The sequence below is a fragment of the Eubalaena glacialis genome, chromosome 2 (assembly GCF_028564815.1).
Source record: "Eubalaena glacialis isolate mEubGla1 chromosome 2, mEubGla1.1.hap2.+ XY, whole genome shotgun sequence".
Classification (NCBI taxonomy): domain Eukaryota; kingdom Metazoa; phylum Chordata; class Mammalia; order Artiodactyla; family Balaenidae; genus Eubalaena; species Eubalaena glacialis.
Genome location: NC_083717.1, coordinates 154977211 through 154999106, shown reverse-complemented (window position 1 = coordinate 154999106; position 21896 = coordinate 154977211). Strand labels below are relative to the sequence as shown.

General features: G+C 36.6%; 1 protein-coding gene and 1 non-coding gene across 8 annotated transcripts in view; one reads left to right on the top strand and one right to left on the bottom strand.

Moving 5' to 3' along the window:
* MNAT1 (MNAT1 component of CDK activating kinase) overlaps positions 1-21896 on the bottom strand; it is a 229753-nt gene that overhangs the window by 188795 nt on the left and 19062 nt on the right. The gene's annotated exons all lie outside the window — the stretch shown is intronic.
* Positions 2173-2245, top strand: TRNAE-UUC (transfer RNA glutamic acid (anticodon UUC)). Its single transcript has one exon. It is a non-coding gene; the product is annotated as a tRNA-Glu (tRNA).

The following is a 21896-nucleotide window of genomic DNA, read 5'->3' as shown; positions in this document are numbered from 1 at the left end:
AACTACATCCACACAAATACCCGCACAGATGTTTATAGAATCTTTGTTCATAATTGCCAAAACTTGGACACAACCAAGATGTCCTTCAATAGGTAAATGGATACATAAACTGTCGTATATCCAGACAACAGAATATTATTCAGCACTAAAAACAAATGAACTATGAAGCCATGAAAAGACATGAAAGAAGCTTAAATGCATATTACTAAGTGAAAGAAAATCTGAAAAGCCTACAAAGTATAAGATTCCAACTATATGACATCTTAGAAAAGGCAAAATTACGGAGACAATATACCTGATCTTAGCCAAAAGGCCGAGAAGGGATTACGGAGACAATAAAAAGATCAGGGGTTGTGGTGGATGGAGGGAGAAATAGGCAGAGCACAGAGGAATTTTAGAGCAGTGAAAATACTCTGTATGATATTATAATGATGGATATGTCATTATACTTTTGTCCAAACCCATAGAATGTACAACACCAAGAGTGAATCCTAAAGTAAACTATGGGGGCTTCCCTGGTGGCGCAGTGGTTGAGAATCTGCCTGCCAATGCAGGGGACACGGGTTCGAGCCCTGGTCTGGGAAGATCCCACATGCCGCGGAGCAACTGGGCCCGTGAGCCACAACTACTGAGCCTGCGCGTCTGGAGCCTGTGCTCCGCAACAAGAGAGGCCGCGATAGTGAGAAGCCCGCGCACTGCAATGAAGAGTGGCCCCCGCTCGCCACAACCAGAGAAAGCCCTCGCACAGAAACGAAGACCCAACACAGCTAAAAATAATAAATAGATAAATTTATTAAAGAAAATAAAAATAATAATCCCCAGTGTCTCTCTCTATCCCCTGCCCTACTTTATTAAAAAAAAATAATTAAAAAATAATAATAAAGTAAACTATGGACTTTGGGTGATAATGATGTGTCAATATAGGTTCATCCTTGGTATTAAGAAAAAAACAAAAAAAAGGACAATTCTGGTGAACAATGTCGATAATGGGTAAATGAGAAATCTCTGTACCTTCCTCTCAATTTTGTTGTAAATCTAAACCTGCTCTAAAAAAATTAAGTCTATAAAAAATAATAATGTTGTCACTTTTTGTTTTTAAAAGCGAAGTATATCAATGTTTGCTCAATGTTTATTAACATTTTCAATTTGTCATTTTAAATATCCAATAAACACTAAGGAAAATCAATTAATAAAATAATAGACAAGCTTGAGACTTGTTCCCCAGATTCTTTTAAAACCTAAGTGTTCAACTGCCTTACCCATAAAAGCAATAGTAATCCCTAAATTAACTCTCTTCCAGAAATGTTACTCAAATGAGAGGACATATGTGAAACCACTGTGAAAAACTACCTACATGTCCTAAGATCATGCCATGGAAATTTTTATTCTAGAATGCATTTCCTTAAATGATAAATCCTGCATTTACCACGTAAAAGGTAGTTTTCTTACCAAAGACAACTCTTTAACTCTAGAATACACTTTTTTTTAAATTAATTTTTATTGGAGTATAGTTGCTTTACAATGTTGTGTTAGCTTCTGCTGTACAGCAAAGTGAATCAGCTATACATATACATATATCCCCTCTTTTTTGGATTTCCTTCCCATTTAGGTCACCACAGAGCACTGAGTAGAGTTCCCTGTGCTATACAGTAGGTTCTCATTAGTCACCTATTTTATACATAGTAGTGTATATATATCAATCCCAATCTCCCAGTTCATCCCATCCCCCTTCCCCCCTCCCCCGTATCCATACATCCATTCTCTATGTCTATAGAATACACTTCTTTAAAAAGATAAAGCTACCACTGACCACATAAAAATTACTTACTGAAGTGATTTACTAAAGATTCATGATGATATAATTAAACCTCACATAGGTAATCATAAGACCTAGGTTGCCATCCCAGCTTTGTCTCTTACAATATGAGGAACTATGAAGAAGTCAAATTCTAATTTATATCTAAGGTTTCTTCCCACGTTGATAATTCCAGATACCTTGGGGTGTTACACAAGTTGTTAATTTTTTTTCCAAATAAGAATATATTTTCTCTCAATATAACTGATGTTTATCAGTTTAAATTTTCCATATCACCTATACTTACAAACTTTATATATGGTACAGACTTTCCCTTAATGTTTTAATTCTATCAAGAATATTATAACCACAGGAATTCCCCAGTGGTCCAGTGGTTAGGACTCTGCACTTTCACTGCCAAGGGCCCAGGTTCAATTCCTGGTTGGGGAGCTAAGATCCTACAAGCTGCGTGGCATGACCAAAGAAAAAAAAAAGAATATTATACCCTATGATATTATATTTAGGGATGTGATATAGAAGGCTCTATGACAGATGGAATTAGCAATACAAAGTATAAGACACAGACCCCCAGGATCTCTTCAGAAGTTTATATAATATAGTAATTTTGCCCAGAAAAAATATATCATTTTCAGCATTTGAAAAAATTGGTACAATACTTTTAGAAGCACATATAGTTAAACATATATACATACAAGCACATACATGTATGCACAAAATATATACACGTATGCAGAGGAAGAGAGGTTCCTTTAGAAGAAAAAAGACATTTTGCTAAGAACTTTGTTTCTCAATCTTCCTATGCTGATAATATATTCTTTTGAATTTGTACCAACATAATGCTATTTTAACAAATTATGAGTATGATACTACTTTGAATGCATACAACTGTTTGTTCTTCTAAAAAGCTTAAAAATCTATACAAAGACCATGATTAAAAGATAAAGGCTGGGCTTCCCTGGTGGCGCAGTGGTTGAGAATCTGCCTGCCAATGCAGGGGACATGGGTTCGAGCCCTGGTCTGGGAAGATCCCACATGCCGCGGAGCAACTAGGCCCGTGAGCCACAACTACTGAGCCTGCGCGTCTGGAGCCTGTGCTCCGCAACAAGAGAGGCCGCGATAATGAGAGGCCCGGGCACCGCGATGAAGAGTGGCCCCCGCTCGCCGCAACTAGAGAAAGCCCTCGCACAGAAACGAAGACCCAACACAGCCATAAATAAATAAATAAATAAATATTAAAAAAAAAAAAAAAGATAAAGGCTGAGTTAGATATTATTTTCCCCTTTCCACAGGCAGTAAAACAAAATGACCTGTCAAAAGTCATAGTTTAAGTGCAGGCTAGAAATCTATGTCGCCTAATTTCTGGGCATTTCTGGGCATCTTTCTACCAATTGAATGTTCCAGATCTGGCCAAACCCAACAGCTTCAGATCCAGGAAATCTCACAGCATTATCTGTGATGCTAGAGTATCCAAACCATCATATAACTACTTAGTATGAGAAGGTTTAGATCCATTTGGCAGTGAATTATAAGGTTTATGTTACCCTATGGCAAGACGAAGGGTCCATAAAACAAAGGGACAAGGTTGTGTCTGCTAAGTGTCAAAACAGTAGTAGATTCACTCCTTGAGCAGCTGAGAGGGAATAGAGCACCATTAAGGGCACAAATTCTGGAGCCATTTTGCCTCCTTCTCTTCAGTCATTTGTTAGGCCTGCAACCCTAGACAAATGATTAACCCTCACTGTGCTTCAACTTCCTTGCGAAAAAGAAATAGTATCTTCCAGGGGTTGAGATGTAGGGAGGTAGAGATCTGCCTCACAGAGTTGATGAGATTTGTATCAGCTAATTCAGTTAAAATGTTTAGAAATATACCAGGCATATAGTATGCTCTCAATAAACATTAGTTATTACAACTAGTACTTAATGCAAAGAAGAACTAATAAGGACCAGAGTTCAAAGGAGGCAGTATCAAGGATCAGTTGGAGAAAGACTCAGAAAACAGGTTGAACAGCGTTGGGCCCTGAAGAATTTGATGGCTTTGAAGTACAAAAGAAGGATGACATTCCAGGCAGAAATCACAGCAAGAACAATGGTGTAAATACTCACAATTTATACATGGAACAATAAACAGAACACTTCGGGGGAAAAAAAATTCATGTAAGGATGTAAAGCAGTCCTTCTTACCCTTTCCCATCAAAGTACTCTTAAATGGCAGGGGAAAATGTACCACCTGGAAGACTGGGGACATAGTCTCAAATGGTCTCCCCATAAGGTCAATATTTCTTCAAATTATGATGTTTTATCTTAAAAATTCATAAAAACTCAATTTGACTCCACAATACAATCCTATTTATTGTCATTGAAAGATGTCTTCAAATAATTCCCAGTTATTCAATTACTCAAAAATTTTTTCATATTCTCTAGGTAAAATTGACATTCCAAAAAGATACCTATATATTTATGTACCACCAACATACCAAGCACACTTCAAGGACCAAATATACTTCAGTTAAAGAAGCATAGAGGGGAATTCCCTGGCGGTCCAGTGGTTAGGACTCCAAGCTTTCACTGCCGAGGGACCGGGTGCAATCCCTGGTCAGGGAAATAAGATCCCACAAGCCACACAGCACACCCTCCCTCTCCCAAAAAAAGAAGCATAGAGGATAACAAAAATAATAATAATACATCCATCCATGGGAATCTTACAAAGGAAAGAAGTAGCAAATTAACGTGGAAAGGAATGACTACTCAATAAATGGTTAGGACACCACTGGCTTTCTAGATGAAGGGGAAAGAAAACTAGATCCTTATCTCTCACACTATCAACAAAAAGAAATTCCATATGAATAAATGATCTAAACATAAAAGAAAAAAACTTTAAATTGAAGAGATTGTAGGAGAAATATAATTATGACATCAGGGCAGGGATTTCTTAAAGGTGACTAAAACACTTTAAACCATGTAAAGAAGATTGATAAATTTCATTTTATCAAAATTAAAAACTTTTATGGGAGGCTGGGGGACACAATATTGCTTACAGACTCACTACAGACAAGGAAATTACTTTTTTATCATACATAAAAGAAATATTCAGACTATATAAAAAGGTTCTACAAATCAGTAACACAGTGCTATAGAAAAATGAGTTGATTATGTGAACAAGCAAATTGCACCATGCAAATTCACTTGCTTCTTAGAGTTAAGTTCACCCTAGATGGGAACAGCTTCTTAAGGATTCTTCTTATTTAGTTTCCATGGGAAACCTTCAAGAGAAAGGGACAAACTACAGCCCCAATACTGCCATTGATTTCCTGGCCATAACTGATCCTCATCATCCTGCTCTAGTTTCCCCTCACCCTCTACTAGCACTTCTGCTGGTCTAGGCAGCTTGCCTGCTTACCATTCTCTTTTTAGGTTGTGGCTACTGTACTTATATATTTACTACAGTAGGCTTGGGAGCATCAAGAGATGTCCTAGTGGATCCCTTAAGTGCCATATTCTTCCCTGACCTCATTGGGATGGTGATCAGAGTCAATTACTCTTGCCAAGATGATGACTCCTTTTTTCCTTTCTTCTTTTGGCACAAGGACCCCAAAGTTACCAGACAGCAGACATGGCCTAAAGTTTAATGGAGTTCTTACCGTGTCCCCGGTTGGGCATTTTCAGCTCCAGAAACAAGGATCTCTAAGTCCACAGAGCCTAAAGTTACATGGATGGAAAGCACAAATTCCCCAAGTAATGACTGGGTGTAACATTAAGTGAACCCACTCCCACTTCCATCTCTTGGTTCTAGGATTGATGTATTTTACCTGTTAGGGATGCCCAAAATAATGGTCATATCCATATGAATATTTAGGGTACAGAAAGCATCCTGGAGGATTGGTGTCCACCCTTTTAGAGTATCACCTCCAATCCAGCACCTTAGTTGCATTTATGAGCTCATTAAAACTGCTCTACCAATCCAGAGGAGTAAGAGTGGAGCAGTTAGTGTCAGGACCAGTGAATTCATGAACTTAGGCTCACAGTCACATATCTTTTCCTATAGAGTGGGACTCTTGGTAAGAGAAAATGTTGCTCAAGACACCATATTGGTAAAATAAACACTGTGTTAAGTCTTCAGACAGTAGTGCTGGCCACAGCCCTGTGAGCAGGAAAAGCACACCTGTACTCAGAATGTATGTTAACCCCAGACTAGATGAACTGCTGTCCCTCCCAGGATGGGGGAAGGTACAGTTTTAGAGGTTGGTGCTTGATCTTCCCCACTATGATAGCCTTTACCCCACTGGTCACAGAACCAACCTGAGAGTTCTGCCAAACACCGTGTATGTCCATTCCAATTATACATTTGGGAACCAAGGAAATGACTACCAGGTGAGACTACAGACCCACTGTGAGCTAAATCTGAGCCAAAACGCTATTTATTATTAGGTGATAATAATAAATCTGATTCTCATACACCCTCATTCTAATAAGAGGAATGTAGTATCACTTTGGGTCCCCAGATTTCAACTGTCAATTCACACTGTGGTCAATAATCTCTCACAGGTTTGCAGCCAAAACTGAATCACTGAAGGTGTCTGGGCAGAACAAGCATGAAGCATTAACTGGGCTGAATAGTGACTCAGGATCTTACATAAAGAATCAAAACAAACCCAATATCACCAGGTTAGGCCCAGCAAAGATCTTGAGGCCTGCCCAGTATTCCTTGGGCTGTTGCCAATAGAATGAATTCTCAGACTTCTCTGGTCTTGTCCAGAACCCAGACCATTAAGTTCAGCAGACTAGGCACAACCATCTAACCATTTGTATGGATGTTACACTTATTAAGTCTACTTTGTTCCTCATCCTAATCTTTCCACTAGAATATACTTCTATAAATAACTGGGCTGAATAGTGACTCAGGATCTTATAACAAATCAAAACAAACCACTGAAGGTGTCTGGGCAGAACAAGCATGAAGCAGTAACATTTAACTCAGCAGTCCCCAACCTTTTTGGCACCAGGGACCAGTTTAGTGGAAGACAATGTTTCCACGGACAGGGGGTGGGGGGCAGGCGGGATAGTTCAGGCGGTAATGCGAGCGATGCGGAGCAGCAGATGCAGCTTTGCTGGCTCCCCAGCCGCTCACCTCCTGCTGTGCGGCCCGGTTCCTAACAGGCCTCGGACTGGTACTAGTCCATGGCCCAGGGGTTGGGGACCCCTGATTTAACTGATATCAAGACCAATTGACTCCACACCAAAAATACATGCTAAATGACATCCACTTTTTGCCACCTCCACTGCTACAAGCCACTGTCACTTATTGTCTGAAGAACTGCTACAGCTTGCCAACTGCTCTCCTTGCTTCCACTATTGCCCCCAACGCACACCCACCACCTTCCCCCAAATTTATTCTCTATAGAATAATCTCTTTAAATTAGAAATTAGCTCATTTCACTCCCTTGTTCATGACCCAATAGTGTCTCATGTTAAAGAGCGTAAAATAAAAATGTGTTACCAGAGCCTTGAAGACCCTACATGGTCTGACCCCAACCTAATTCTCCAGCTTCATGCCCTACCAATTTACCCCTGTCTTCTTTTGGTCCTTCCAACATGCAAAATCATTCAAGTTTCAGGGCCGGAAACTCTCTTCTCCCCAATTTTCCTATGGCTGACTCTTCTCAGCATTCAAGTCTCATACCAAATGTCATTTGTTCACAAAGACTCTTACTGAAAGATTGTCCCTCTTATCCAAGAGGGACATGCTAAATGTCATTTGTGCCATAATATAACCAAAATTCTTATTAGAAATTGACCTCTCCATCTTTTAAAAGATCTTATCCATCAGATAATGTCTCTTCTTTAGAGATGCCTTCTTACCACATCTGTAAGACATCTAAAAGTTGAAGTACCCAGAGTTATATCCTGAGCACTCTTTTCCCTCCATAGACAATCATATCTAGTACAATGGCTTTAACTGTGACTCTTGGAACTAGATTTCAGGTGTTCTCCTATGAATCACCCACTTCAATGATACAGACAACAGATTAGCAGCAGTTTTGCTACAATTCCTGCTCTTTCCTGACTTCCTGAAATGCAGCATTTGCCCTTCCCTTACTGCTCCAGTCCTTTTAACGGGTTTGTAAGTCTGTAAATTGTCCATATTAATTTCCTAATGGCTTAAAATATCTAGGGTCGTTTTTTTTTCCTGACTAAACTCCAACTGACACACATCCTGCTCTTTATAGCCCACTTATCAAAATCAATAATTTTACATTTGTTAATTGTGTTTAATATCTGTCTCTCCTACTAGATTATTCAACAAGAACAGGGATCACATTTGTTATGCTCATTACCGTATCCCAAGCCCTGTGTTTCAGGACAAATACCAGTTGAATGAATGTAACACCTTGGTACAATAAAGTTCCACTCACTACATCAAACGTAACAGCTCCAACTCGCAAATTTCCTCTACTGTCTACCACAATTTAATCTCATTAAAAACAATACCTCTTGAACTTTGCCTTCTTCTCTTCATTTGCTTATTCAGCCACCTCAGAGCCTTGGAATTACTCTTCATTTCAACCTAGCAGCCTAGCACTCCACATTCTGCACTAGAATACAACCAAGAACTCTCAAGCTGACTTTTTACTTTTAGATTGTCTCATTTGTTATTAACATGAAATGAGGTTATCTCTGTGATGAAACCAATAATGCAATCTGATTTTCTGATCTAGATATCTAGTTTTGATCTTAAATTATCTAATTATCATTAAGTAATTAGATAATTAGATATGTTATAAAACATATAATCAAAAGTAATATTAGACCCCTTAAAAATGTGTTAATTCATCTAAACAAGTGTTCAACAAGGGAAAATAAAACCATTCAGCATAAATGAAAGCAAGTATAAAATTGCTCTCCATTTTTCTTTTGTTTTACAGAAAATTCCTATTTATTCAGAAAACAAAAATACTCTTAAGGAAAATCTACATACCGTAAAAACGGCATTTATTTTGTTGCCAAATCCAAATTCATTCAATAAATATGTGCCTACTATGTGACAGGCACTGTTGGATACACTGGGGATGCCTCAGTGAGCAAAACAAAGACCGCCGCCCTCATGGAGACTATCAAAGAGGCTGGAAAAAGATCATATAAGACAGAAGAGACACTATGTATAAGGACCCTGGATTCTACTGTGTGTGAAATGGGAAGCTACTGCAGGGTTTAGAGCAGAGAAGTAACATAAATTATTTATTTGAAAGTATCACCCTGGCTGCTGTGTGGAAATAGACAAGAGGGGCATGAACAAAAGCAGGTAAACTAGGTCATGGGCTAGTATCATAATCCAAACAAGAGATGAAGGTACTCAAACCAAGGTGACAGCAGTAAAAATGGAGCAAAAAGTGGTCAGATTCTCACCTTAAACACGTATTAACAGAGGAGGAACCAGAAACTACCAAGAAGCATGAAAAGATGAACAATCGGGGAAATACATTGTATAATCAAAGTAAAATACCATTTCACATCTAAAAATTTTTAGAAATTTTAAAATTTGACAATATCAAATGTTGGCAAAGATATAGAAAACTAGATTTTCACACTGCCTATAGGAGTGTAGTCGAGACATCCTCTTTGGAGAACAATTTGGCATTTCTTAGTAAAATTAAACATGCACATGCCTTATTACCTAATAATTCTATTCTAGGTTTATATCCTGGAGAAAACCTAAACCATGTAAATCAGGAGACATGTACAAGAATGTTATGGAAATATTTCCTACAGCAAAACAAAATTTGGAAACAACACATATGTCCATTAACGGGAGAATGGATAAATAAAATACTATAAAATCATGCAGTGGAATACTATACAGCAGGAGAAATAAACAAATTACAACTATATGCATCAACATGGATGAATCTCAAAACTCTAACTCAAAAACACAATGTTAGGGACTTCCCTGGTGGCACAGTGGTTACGAATCCACCTGCCAGTGCAGGGGACACAGGTTCGAGCCCTGGTCTGGGAAGATCCCACATGCCACGGAGCAACTAAGCCCATGCGCCACAACTACTGAGCCGGCGCTCTAGAGCCCACAAGTCACAACTACTGAGCCTACATGCCACAACTACTGAAGCCCACACACCTAGAGCCCATGCTCTGTAACAAGAGAAGCCACCGCAATGAGAAGCCCGTGCACCGCAATGAAGAGCAGCCCCCGCTCAACGCAACTAGAGAAAGCCCGCATGCAGCAACGAAGACCCAACGCAGCCAAAAAATAAATAAATAAATAAATTTATTAAAAACCACAATGTTAAATGAACAAAGTTGAAAAAGAACAGATATATAAATTGGAACCCCCGTACACTGCTGGTGGGGATGTAAAATGGTACGGCAAAGATGAAAAACAGCATGGCAGTTCCCCCCCCAAAAATTAAAAATTACCATATGATCCAGCAATCCCACTTCTGGGTATATATCCAAAAGAACTGAAATCAGAATCTCAAAGAGATATCTGTATTCCCATGTTTGTTCCAGCATTATTCACAATAGGCAAAATATGGAGACAACCTAAATGTCCATCAGTGGTTGAATGGATAAACAAAAAGTGTTATACACATACAGTGGAATTCAGCCTTTAAAAAAGAAGAAAATTGTGCAACAAAATGGGTGAACCTTGAAGACACTATGCTAAGTGTAATAAGCTAGTCACGAATGGACAAATACCGTATCAATCCACTTTCATGAAGTAACTAAGTTCTGTTTCTCAAAAATCAGAGAAACAGAAAATAGAAAGGTGATTGTCAAGGACTGGGGGGCAGGCGGAGTGGGGATGAATGTTAATGGGTATAGCGTTTCAGTGCAGTAAGCTGAAAAAGTTCTAGAGCTCTCTTATACAACATTGTAAATATACTTAACACTACTAAGCTATACACTTTAAAAGGTTAACATGGTAAATTTAATGTTATTTTTTAACACAAAAAATATTTAGAAAAAGAACATATACATAATCTATACACTTACATAAAATTCAAAACTAAATTAGAGCAGCAATATGTGGCAAATCTATAAAGAAAAGGAAAAAAATGAACGATTAACACAAAAATTCAGAGTAGCAGTCATGTCTATGAGAGAAAGAGGAAATACGATAGAAAAAGGATAGAGGCTTCAAATTTATTGGTAATATCCTGCTTCTTAATCTAGGTAGTAAGTATTCAATACAAGCGTGTTTATTATTATTATTTATTAAGCTATTTGTGTTCTATACATACTTTTTGTATTAAAAAAAAGGATTTAAAAATGTAAACTCAACATTATTACCTCAGAAACTAGGATAACTCTTTGAAAATGTACATGGCCTTGTCATCACTCCCTCTCTGATAATAGAGGAGAAACGCAAAAAGGGTTTGTAAGAAGTGAATTATAGCATGGTGATTTACAAGCAGAGGTTTGTCATCAATTAGACCTAGTTCAATCCAGGCTAAGCCATTTACTAGTTTTTCTACCTTAGGTAAGTTACTTAAAGTTTGTAAGCCTCAATTCTCACATCCACAAAAAGAGGATGTTAATAGCACCTACCAATTAGTAATTATAAAGATTAAATGAGATAATGAATAAAGAGCATTCAGTACTATGCCTAGGACACCATAAGCATTTCTGTAGGAGTAACAGTACTTTTTAAAACCTTCCTAGGTTATTCTAATCCTCCTCTTGCCCTACCTCCATCTGAAAGATTTTGTCATTATCCTCAAAGAAAGGTTAGAGAAATCCTTTTCAGAGATATAACTCTCAAAAATCCATTAGAATTTCTCCTTGTGTTTCGGTGTGCCTTATCACTTACAAAGACAAAACAAAAATGTTAAAGGTCAACCAAGACTTTTAAAAGTCAACCAAGAAGAAAGTTATTAAACATGCAACTCTTCAAAATTACAGATATCATTAAGGACAACCATTCTACTATTTTTAAGCGCATATATTCTGGAGCTGTTCATAAATGGATAATATAATACTACTATATACTCAACCTCAAGCAGAAATAAAGTTAACCATAATTCAAAAACTAAATTGTTCTTGTCTCCAAGATCATTAGAAAACCCAGAAGGGTCTGACAGATAATTACCACTTGGTTTTTTTTTTTTTTTTTTTGCTTCCCCCAACCATCCTCTGTTTTATATATCTTAAGTCCCTTAGAATAGGTATCAAAACTGGGCTCAATTCTCCCAAAAGTAAAGGTATCCAGGAAAGAACCCAGAGGGAAGAAATGTAGTAAAAAGAAATACTGGACCGACTAAGGCTGCAGTAAGCTGGCCAGACAGAGCAAGGTGTGCTAGATTCCAGGTTTGTGAGGGAGTAATTTGCACGTACCAGAAACTCACAAGACCATAAGTCACAAATCCACAAAGCACAAGGGTTTCTTGTACATATTACCATTGAAATGTTCCTCCACTAACCTTCCAAAATGTAGTTTAGGTTTATATTGCATTTCCAATCCAAAAGTGCATTGTTAACACCTCAAGAAGCACATGGAAACCATTTCCCTGATCTGTTCCTATATTAAAAATGTTTACTATAAGAGAAACAGATCTCTGAACCTAAACCTTAACAACTTATTAAAACAGAAACTCTCAAACTTGATTTATCTACAAACATTCATTTTTATTATTGAACTCCTAAGTCCCCACACTGTCTCCATACTATCTGAAAACACTTCCTATTTCTTAAAGAACATTTATTCTCTCAGTTTTTATTGTTTTAAATTTCAACTATAACATCTTTGGAGTTCTAACAAGTATATACCCAGTACATTTTGGTTTTAATAATTAAATTATTAAACTGTATTAAAAAACCTCCCCAAAATGAAATCTAAATAGTACTCATATAATGAATGGTACTAACTATCCAGTGATTTATTATTTGTCCTATATCTGAAAGTTTCTCGAAAAGATTTTGAAAAACAAGACGGGTACCCAAAAAATGGGGGAGGGGGTACTTTGTACTATTTAACAGATGCAATCCTTTTACATTAACTAAATCATCATCTTAAGATATCACCAAAAACAAATATTGGCGAAAAAAGAGGTTCCTTAAAAAATAATCATTTTCAGGTTATATTTCTACTTTTGTATGTCAAGATTTAAAATATTTTTTTCTAAGACTATAGGTTTTAAATTGTATAGAGACAGAAAAGAATTCTACACTTTAAAGTTAGATTGAACCTCTGCTAAAATCACATAGCACCAATAAAGTTCAAAATTTTTTACCACAACACAGTATATCATAGGTTGAATAGAGGATAAGGTTTTTATATTCAGTACTTGATTTAACTGTAAATAGAAGCCATCAGCAATGAACTACTCTGGTTATGCTTCAGTTTTCCAATGATCATCTTAATTTTAAGAATGCTCTATTTTTTTAGTCTTTTAAACATTTTTTGTCTATTGTTTAGCTCTCTTACTTCTCCAGCACTGGACATAATAGCAGCCTGTTTAATTATATTTCAAACTCTGGCCACAACTTTCTGAACTACTAGCTCTCAATCTCATTACCTACACTGCCCCGCTGAATCTCATCCAGACCTCCTACCCCTTTGATACTTCCTTTTTCTTCTAATTACAGTTTACCCCTAGTTACACTACCTTTCATAATTGGCCCAGACCCCAAGACCCACCATTTCAGCTGTTACCACTGGGTAATTTATTTGCCTGCTGATTTACTGACATGTTCCCTATCTTTTCCAGAAAGAAGTTCACTGACTTCAAAATTCCATTCTTCACCTAATCATCAAAATCCCAAAAGTAAGAATTATCTTAGACAATGCCTTCTTACCCTCATAGCCAACAGAATCACCAAATACTTTCAATTAATCTCTTAAATCTATCTCAAATCTTCCTTACTTTCTTCAGTTCAACTCTAATATCTTAGTGAATGTCTTCACACTCCTTAATTCAATATAAAACAAGAGGCTAAGAGTATGGATTCTAAAATCAAATAGCCCATTAACTTGTAACTGTTTGTGATAAGCTTTATCTATTTATTAGACTATTTGACAGGTAGTAAACAGTACAAAGTCAAAAGACAATTAGGTTCACTATCTGATAAACAGACAAGAGAGGATGCCTTAGCAATCTAAGTCACTGTTTTTTGGGAATTTTTTTGTTTGTTTCTTGTTAATTTATTTATTTTTGGCTGTGTTGGGTCTTCGTTGCTGCACCCCGGCTTTCTCTCTAGTTGCGGTGAGCTGGGGCTACTTTTCGTTTCGGTGCGCGGGTTTCTCATTGCGGTGGCTTCTCTTGTTGTGGAGCATGGGCACTAGGCGTGCAGGCTTCAGTAGTTGTGGCATGCGGGCTCAGTAATTGTGGCTCACGGGCTTAGTTGCTCCGCGGCATGTGGGATCTTCCCGGACCAGGGCTTGAACCCATGTCCCCTGCATTGGCAGGCGGATTCTTAACCACTACGCCACCCGGGAAGTCCCTCAGTCACTGTTACTGCAGACATAAATATACAGTCGTAAACAAGGAAAAAGGAAGAATGTACTGAACATGAGCAGATCTTCAAGAAAGACAGCTTCAACAGTATTGTAAGATTTATGTGTATAAATGTATAAACCTGATGTTTATTTTCTATTTTTGAACTTTACTGCAATAAATACCATGTACACATAAACTTTTCATTTTACATATATACAGTAGTTTACATACATACAGTATTTTAACAGATATATCATACCATTAACAACTCTTTCATAACACTATAAAGAGAGAATAATTGTCAGGTTTAATGGCATTAACAAGTGAACATTAAAAGACAGTACTGTGGGGACTTCCCTGGTGGTCCAGTGGTTAAGACTCCTGGCTCCCAATCCCGCATGCCGCAACTAAAAAGATCCCACATTCTGCAACGAAGACCCAGCGCAGCCAAATAAATAAATAAATATTAAAATAAAATAGACACATTTCTGGCAAAAAATTTGAAAATGTATATAACAAAATAAAAGACAGTACTGTGTATAGCTAGCAAAACCAATCATTTCCCATTCTGGGCAATGAGTCAAGAATCTCAAACTGTCACCAGCACCTGCATTAAATGTAAACCCAGACGGTAAACAATTGTCACCGAAAGGTAAATCCATGTGACTGTATCTCCAGAGCTTAAGCAAAACTATTTTACATGAAGCAAAGCAGCTTATTAAACGACCATATCCAAAGCAGTTCTTTGTTTGGACAATAAGCAATTGAATCATTTTTTTCCATCACTGGGGATCTAAAAGGTATGTTAAAATGTTATATTCTGCCAGGCAGATTAATATGGATGTATTAAACTATTCTCATACAAACACTGCTTCCTGGTCATTGTAATTCTAAATTACAGATAATCATAGGCTTAGAAAAATGATTCTGCTCAATCACTACTCACCATAAATTCTGAGTTTTCATTGCTTGATAACTTAAACTAAGTAGGAGAGTAGATGATACAACACATTCATAAACTGAATTTAACCAAGTGAAAGCTGAAATCAGACATTAAGGTCTGTAACCTTACTAAATCACAGTGGAGGCAAGCATACAAAATGCTTAATAGTCAAGGAAGATTAGACAAATCACTCAACCACTTTGTACCCTAGTTTATTCATCTATAAAATAAGAACATGGGCTAGATGCTCTCCAAGATCTCTTCCAACACAAAGAGTTTATGATTCTAAGAAATTAACATATATGCACATGCTAGAAAATAATAAGTCATTCCTCTTCAATTAGTCATTTAAAATGATACAGGCCAACAGATGAATGGATAAAGAAGATGTGGCACATATATACAATGGAATATTACTCAGCCATAAAAAGAAGTGAAATTGAGTTATTTGTAGTGAGGTGGATGGACCTGGAGTCTGTCATACAGAGTGAAGTCAGTCAGAAAGAGAAAAACAAATACCGTATTCTAGCACATATATATGGAATCTAAAAAAAAAAAATGGTTATGAAGAACCTAGGGGCAGGACAAGAATAAAGACGCAGACATAGAGAATGGACTTGAGGACACGGGGAGGGGGAAGGGAAAGCTGGGATGAAGTGAGAGAGTAGCATGGACTTATATATACTACCAAATGTAAAACAGATAACTAGTGGGAAGCAGCCACATAGCACAGGGAGATCAGCTCGGTGCTTTGTGACCACCAAGAGGGGTGGGATAGGGAGAGTGGGAGGAAGATGCAAGAGGGAGGAGATATGGAGATATATGTATATGTATAGCTGATTCACTTTGTTATAAAGCAGAAACTAACACACCATTGTAAAGCAATTATACTCCAATAAAGATGTTAAAAAAAATTAAAAAATAAAATGATACAGGCTGTAGCTATTGCAGTCACTAAAAACTAAAGTACTAACCAGCAATGCAGCAATGGCCATTTCATCATAAATCAATTTAAAGATGAATAATAAAAATACTTGTTCCCATTTGAAACCTAGTAAGAAATTTTCATTAGCACCAATGAGAACTGATTAAATCAACTCATTAGATCTTTTTTTAACGTCATTAACTTACTTTTTTTTAAATTTTAAGTGTTTAATTGAGCGAAAATCGATTCGAACAGAGCAGCACCAAACTAGCAGCACCAAACTGGTATTGGCTAAGAGCACTCCACCAACAGGAGCTCAGGAGAGACTTATATGGAGAAAGTAAGGAAGCAAAACAAGGAAATTATTGACTGGCTATAGTTTAAAGCCTAGCTGGTATTTGTGATGGGTTGTCCTTAGGTTTCAATTTTTTCACCTTGAGGCATTTATAAGCTCAGGTTTTGGTTTGCTTAGTAGGCCACCAAAGCATTAGAGCTACTTCAGTCTATTGGCTTCCTTGTTCACTAACTTACTTTAACTGAGGAAGAGGCCAATCTGAATTTGCAAAGTTTCATCACTCAACAGCTTTAAAAGAAAAATCTATTCTCTCATCCATTAAAATCAAGAAACTGTACTAGATGAGGTTTTTTTGGCTTTAATAAGTCTATATATGAGAATAAGCTATCTCTGTACAGCAAGTGATAAACTGAACTGCAAACTGGGCTAGAAGAAGGACTCCCCTGGCGGTCCAGTGGTTAAGACTCTGAGTTTCCAATGCAAGGGGCATGGGTTCGATCCCTGGTCGGGGAACTAAGATCCCACATGCTGCGCGGCACAGCCAAAAAATTTTAAAAAAAAACTGGGCTAGAAGAAACATGTTTTGTACTCTTTTTTTAATTTTTCTTATGTACAATACCACAGCTCAATAAAAATTTCTAGCCAAGTGTGGTAGTCTCAATTTATTTCTTGGTGAAGCATACATAAAACATATAGAAAAACCACTTAAAGAATACCATAACGTAGAACTATTTTACCACAGAATGTCTTAAAATTCTTTCCAACATTTGCTCTCTCTTGATAATCTATTTAAAATCAACTACGATCCATTATAAGGCATTGAAATAAAGAACTAAAAATTTTCTCATGAAGATGAGACTTGCCCAGAAAGCATAGTAATTACATCAAAGAACTCTTCAAGGTTTTTCCTCCTAAGAATTAAGCATGAGATTTCTAACAAAGAGATTATGGTCTCCCAGTTGATAATGCTACAAACTTCAAGTCACTGTCTCAAACTGAAATAGTAATTTGCTATGTGATAAGAGAGCAGATGATTTATGTAACAGGAAGAGGAGGGGAAAATGAAGAAAAATAGAATTAGAAATAGGAAAAAAAAAGAAAATGAGTATCTGATTTGAAAAAAAAAGAACAACAAAATGCTGTAACATATAAAGTACCAGAGTTAGAATTTATCAACTCACAGATCTAGATAGTTTGATCTAACAACTAGCCAGGATATTAATTTATACATATTAAAAATTGTGAACCCACAAAAAAAGGTTAAATAACACATTTAAACTAAACTACTATGTACAAAACAAGAAAGGAAAATCAATCCATAAAACCTGTAATTAGAGTTACATTTGATAACCAAAGAAATCTAATAACCAGGGCAAAAGATATTATCATTCTGTAACTATGAATACGCATGGCACACAGTAGTACTCAATATTTGTTGAATGAAAGAAGCAACAAGACTTTAAAAGGAAAATATAACCTGAAAAAGAAATGTACTCTAAAAAGGAAATATAAACTAAATAAACAAAGTTTCATTGCAACTGTTTACTAAACACTGACATAAAATAAACTCTTCAGAGCTATGATAGCTTAAGCTCCTACCTTAGTGCTAACAATTGAAAAATAAATAACTTGCAAATCTGGAAAAAAATCCCAAACTTTAAAGGAGCAAGTACTTACTTTTCCTTCAATTATTAAGGGCTCTCAGGTAGATTATAGTTTTCACTCAGAAATCTGTTCAAAGAGTTCTTACATTAAGATTACTCTGAATATTACCTTAGTTAAGACCCAAAATGTATTTTAGTATTGTAATTTAAGGGCCAAGTGAATATCAAATGACTGTTAACTCCAGATGACTATGTGAACTTCATTATTCCTAGAATCTGGGACATGGATAACCTCTGTAAATGGGAATCCTTCCTGCCCTACCGTAACCCAGTTTATAGGCAAGAAAAAGAACTGTAAGTCAATATACTTTGCTTTCGTGTTCTAAATTAAATAATCATGACACACAATCCACGCCAAAAAAAGAAAAAAGAAAAAGGGAAACTACATACCTTACATATAATTTTCAAAGGAGTCACAGTTCAAAAGCATCTAGCAAGAAAAAGTACAAAGGCCAAAAGAGTTGAGGAAATTCATTTTCTTGCACTCAAAATGCAAAAATCTCTGGTTTTCTTTGTGCTCTTTGGAGAATTTGCTAAAGCTGCTATAGAACGAGAGTACCTAGACTGCCATCATGAAAATCAACAATGCACCTGGTAGCAACACAAAAGACTGACTCACCTGTATGGAATCCATTATCCTTTGAAAAAAGCCCAAGTCTGGTACTAGAGGGCACAATATACTTTCTACCAGACAAGAGAATGATTTTTCCTCATCCTGCTTTCCAGCTGTCCAAAGAATAGATCTCACACTAATTGTAATATGATTCTTTTACAGAAATAAGAGGTGGATAAAGTGCTTACAAACAATAGCTATTTCATACAATTGTATTTGTAAATGTTCGTTCAGACTTTTATTACTCAGAAAGTTAAATGATTTTAGACCATGACTTCAACATGTGTATTTGCTTAAAACATAAACATCAATTTAAAAAATGCCTTATATCAGTATTCTTAAAATCATATTGGAGACTTGCTACTAAATACAAACATGAAATGCAATAGGTGTAACTGTGATCACAATGGATTAAAACCAATATAGCCTTTACGAATGACTCAGTGTTGCAAAAGTGTATGGGGAAACAGGCACTTTTATACACTATTGCAGGGTACTAACTAGTGTGCTTTATTAAAAAAAAAAAAATTTAAAGAGTCATCAAAATTTCATATTTTTAAATTTTCATCAACAGGAGAAACATCTATACAAATAAATATTAAGCACTAAAAAGGTGAAGTAATTGTGTTAGTTATCTGTTACTGCATAACAAAATACTCTCACACTTAGCAGCTTAAAACAAAAAACATTTATTATCTCATATAGTTTCTGAGTGCCAGGAATTCAGTAGTAGCTTATTTACCAAGATGTTAGCCAGTCATCTGAAGACATGACTAGGGAGAATCCACTTTCAAGATGGCTCACTCACATGGCAGTTGTCAGGAAGCCTCAGTTTCTCACCACATGGGCCTTTCCATATGGCTGCTTACAACACAGAAACTGTCTTTCCCCAGAGCAAGTGGTCCATGAGAAAGCCACAGTCTTTTTATGAGCTAGCCTGGGAAGTGACAAACCATCACTTCTGCCATACTCTGTTGGTCACACAAGCAACTCTGATACAATATGGGAAGAAATTACACAAGGGCATGAATACCAGGAGGCAAGGATCACTGGGAACACTCTTGGATCTGGGCTATAACAGTGATAAACATAGAGATATATGGGTGATGTAGTTTTATATATGTCCAAAAATTCCTTGACATTTCTCTCATCAAAAGGTGAAGCTTAATTCCCCCTCCCGCTGAATGTAGCCTGCACTTAAGACTCTAACAAATAGAATGTGGCAGAAATGGAAGTGCCAGATGTCCAAAGCTAGTTCATAAGATATTGTGGCATCTGCCCCTCTCTCCTGAATTATTCACTCTCGGGAAAAAAAGTTACGTGTTGTGATGACACTAAAGTAATTCTTAGAAGGGACTTCCCTGGTGGTCCAGGGGCAAAGACTCCACGCCCACAATGCAGGGGGCCCGGGTTTGATCCGTGGTCAGGGAACTGGATCCCGCATGCCACAACTAAAGATCCCACATGCCGCAACTAAAAAAAGATCCCAAATGCCATAACGAAGATCCTGCAGGCAATGAAGATCCCGTGTACCACAACTAAGGCCAGGCACAGCCAAATAAATAAATAAATGTTAAAAAAAAGAAAGAAAGAAAGAAACTCTTAGGAAAGGTCCATGTAGCAATTAACTGAGGCCTCTAGCCAACAAACAGTAAAGAACTGAGGACTCCTCACAAAAGTCACAAGAGTGAGCTTAGAAGTAGATACTCCAGCCCCAGTCAAGCCTTCAGATAACTATAGCTCATGTAAGTAAGTCTGGAAGCTGATCCTTCCCCTGTAGAGTTTGGAGATGACTGCAACACCAGCCTATACCTTGATTGCAGCCCTGTGAGAGACCTTGAGCCAGAACCTCCCAGTTAAGCCACTAATGAATTCCCTTCTCACAGAAACCATGAGATAATATTTGTGCTTTTTAGTTACTAAATTTTGAAATAATTTATTACAAAGAAATAGGTAGCTAATACACAGCACAAGTGGTTTTGTGAGGTCAGAGTAATTCTAATACTAAAACCTAACACAATCATTTAAAAAAAAAAAAATTACAGGATATCCAAGCAAAGATCCTTAACAAAGTGTTGGCAAACCAAATCTAACAGTATACGAAAATAATAATAAATCATGACATGTTAGGATTAAGGCCAGAAACACATGTTGATTTAACATTCAAAGCTCAATCAATGTAATTCACCATGTTACCAGAATAAAGGAGAAAAACCATATGGTTATATCAATAGATTAAGGAAAAGTGTTGACAGTATTCAAAACCAATTTATGATATAAAAAGGAAAGGAAAAAACTCTCAGAACTAGGAATAGTAAGGAACTTCCTCAAACTGGCAGAAGGTATCATATTTAATGATGAAAGACTGAATTTCATCCTCCCAAGACCAAAAACAAGGCAAGAATCCCCATTTTCCCCACTTCTATTCAGCATTACTGTAGAGGTTCCAGCATTGCATTAAGGTTAAATAAGTGAATAAATAAAGATTGGAATGAAAGAATTAAAACAGCCCTATTTAAAAATGATATGATTGGGAATTCCCTGGTGGTCCAATGGTTAGGGCCCTGCTCTTTCACTGCCCAGGGTGCAGGTTCAATCCCTGGTCAAGGAACTAAGATCCCACAAGCTGTGTGACCAAAAATAAATAAATTAAAATTTTTTTTTAAAAATAAAGATATGATTGTTTACATAGAAAATCCCAGGGAATCTACAAACCTACTACTAGAATAACTGAATTTAGCAAGATTGAAGGATATGAAGTTAATATACAAAAATCAACTGTATTCTTACATACTAGTAGCAAACAATTGGAAAGTGAAAACAATTTTAAAATATATATATAGTAGAACCAAAAAACATAAATTAGCTAGAAATAAATATAACAAAAGTTGTCCAAGACCTCTACACTGAAAACTACAAAACACTGCTGAGCATAATTAAAGATTTAAATAATAAAAAGATATATCATGTTCATTGATTGGAATACTCAATATGGTCAAGATGGCAATTCTCCCCAAATTTAAAGCAATCCCAATCAATATTCCAGCAGGAATTTTTACAAAAGTTGACAATGATTCTGAGAGTTATATAAAAATGCAAAGGACCTAGAATAACAAAAGCAATTAAAAAAAAAAAAAGGTGGAGGACCACAAACCTATAGTAATTAAAACAGTTTGGTTATAACGGCAAAG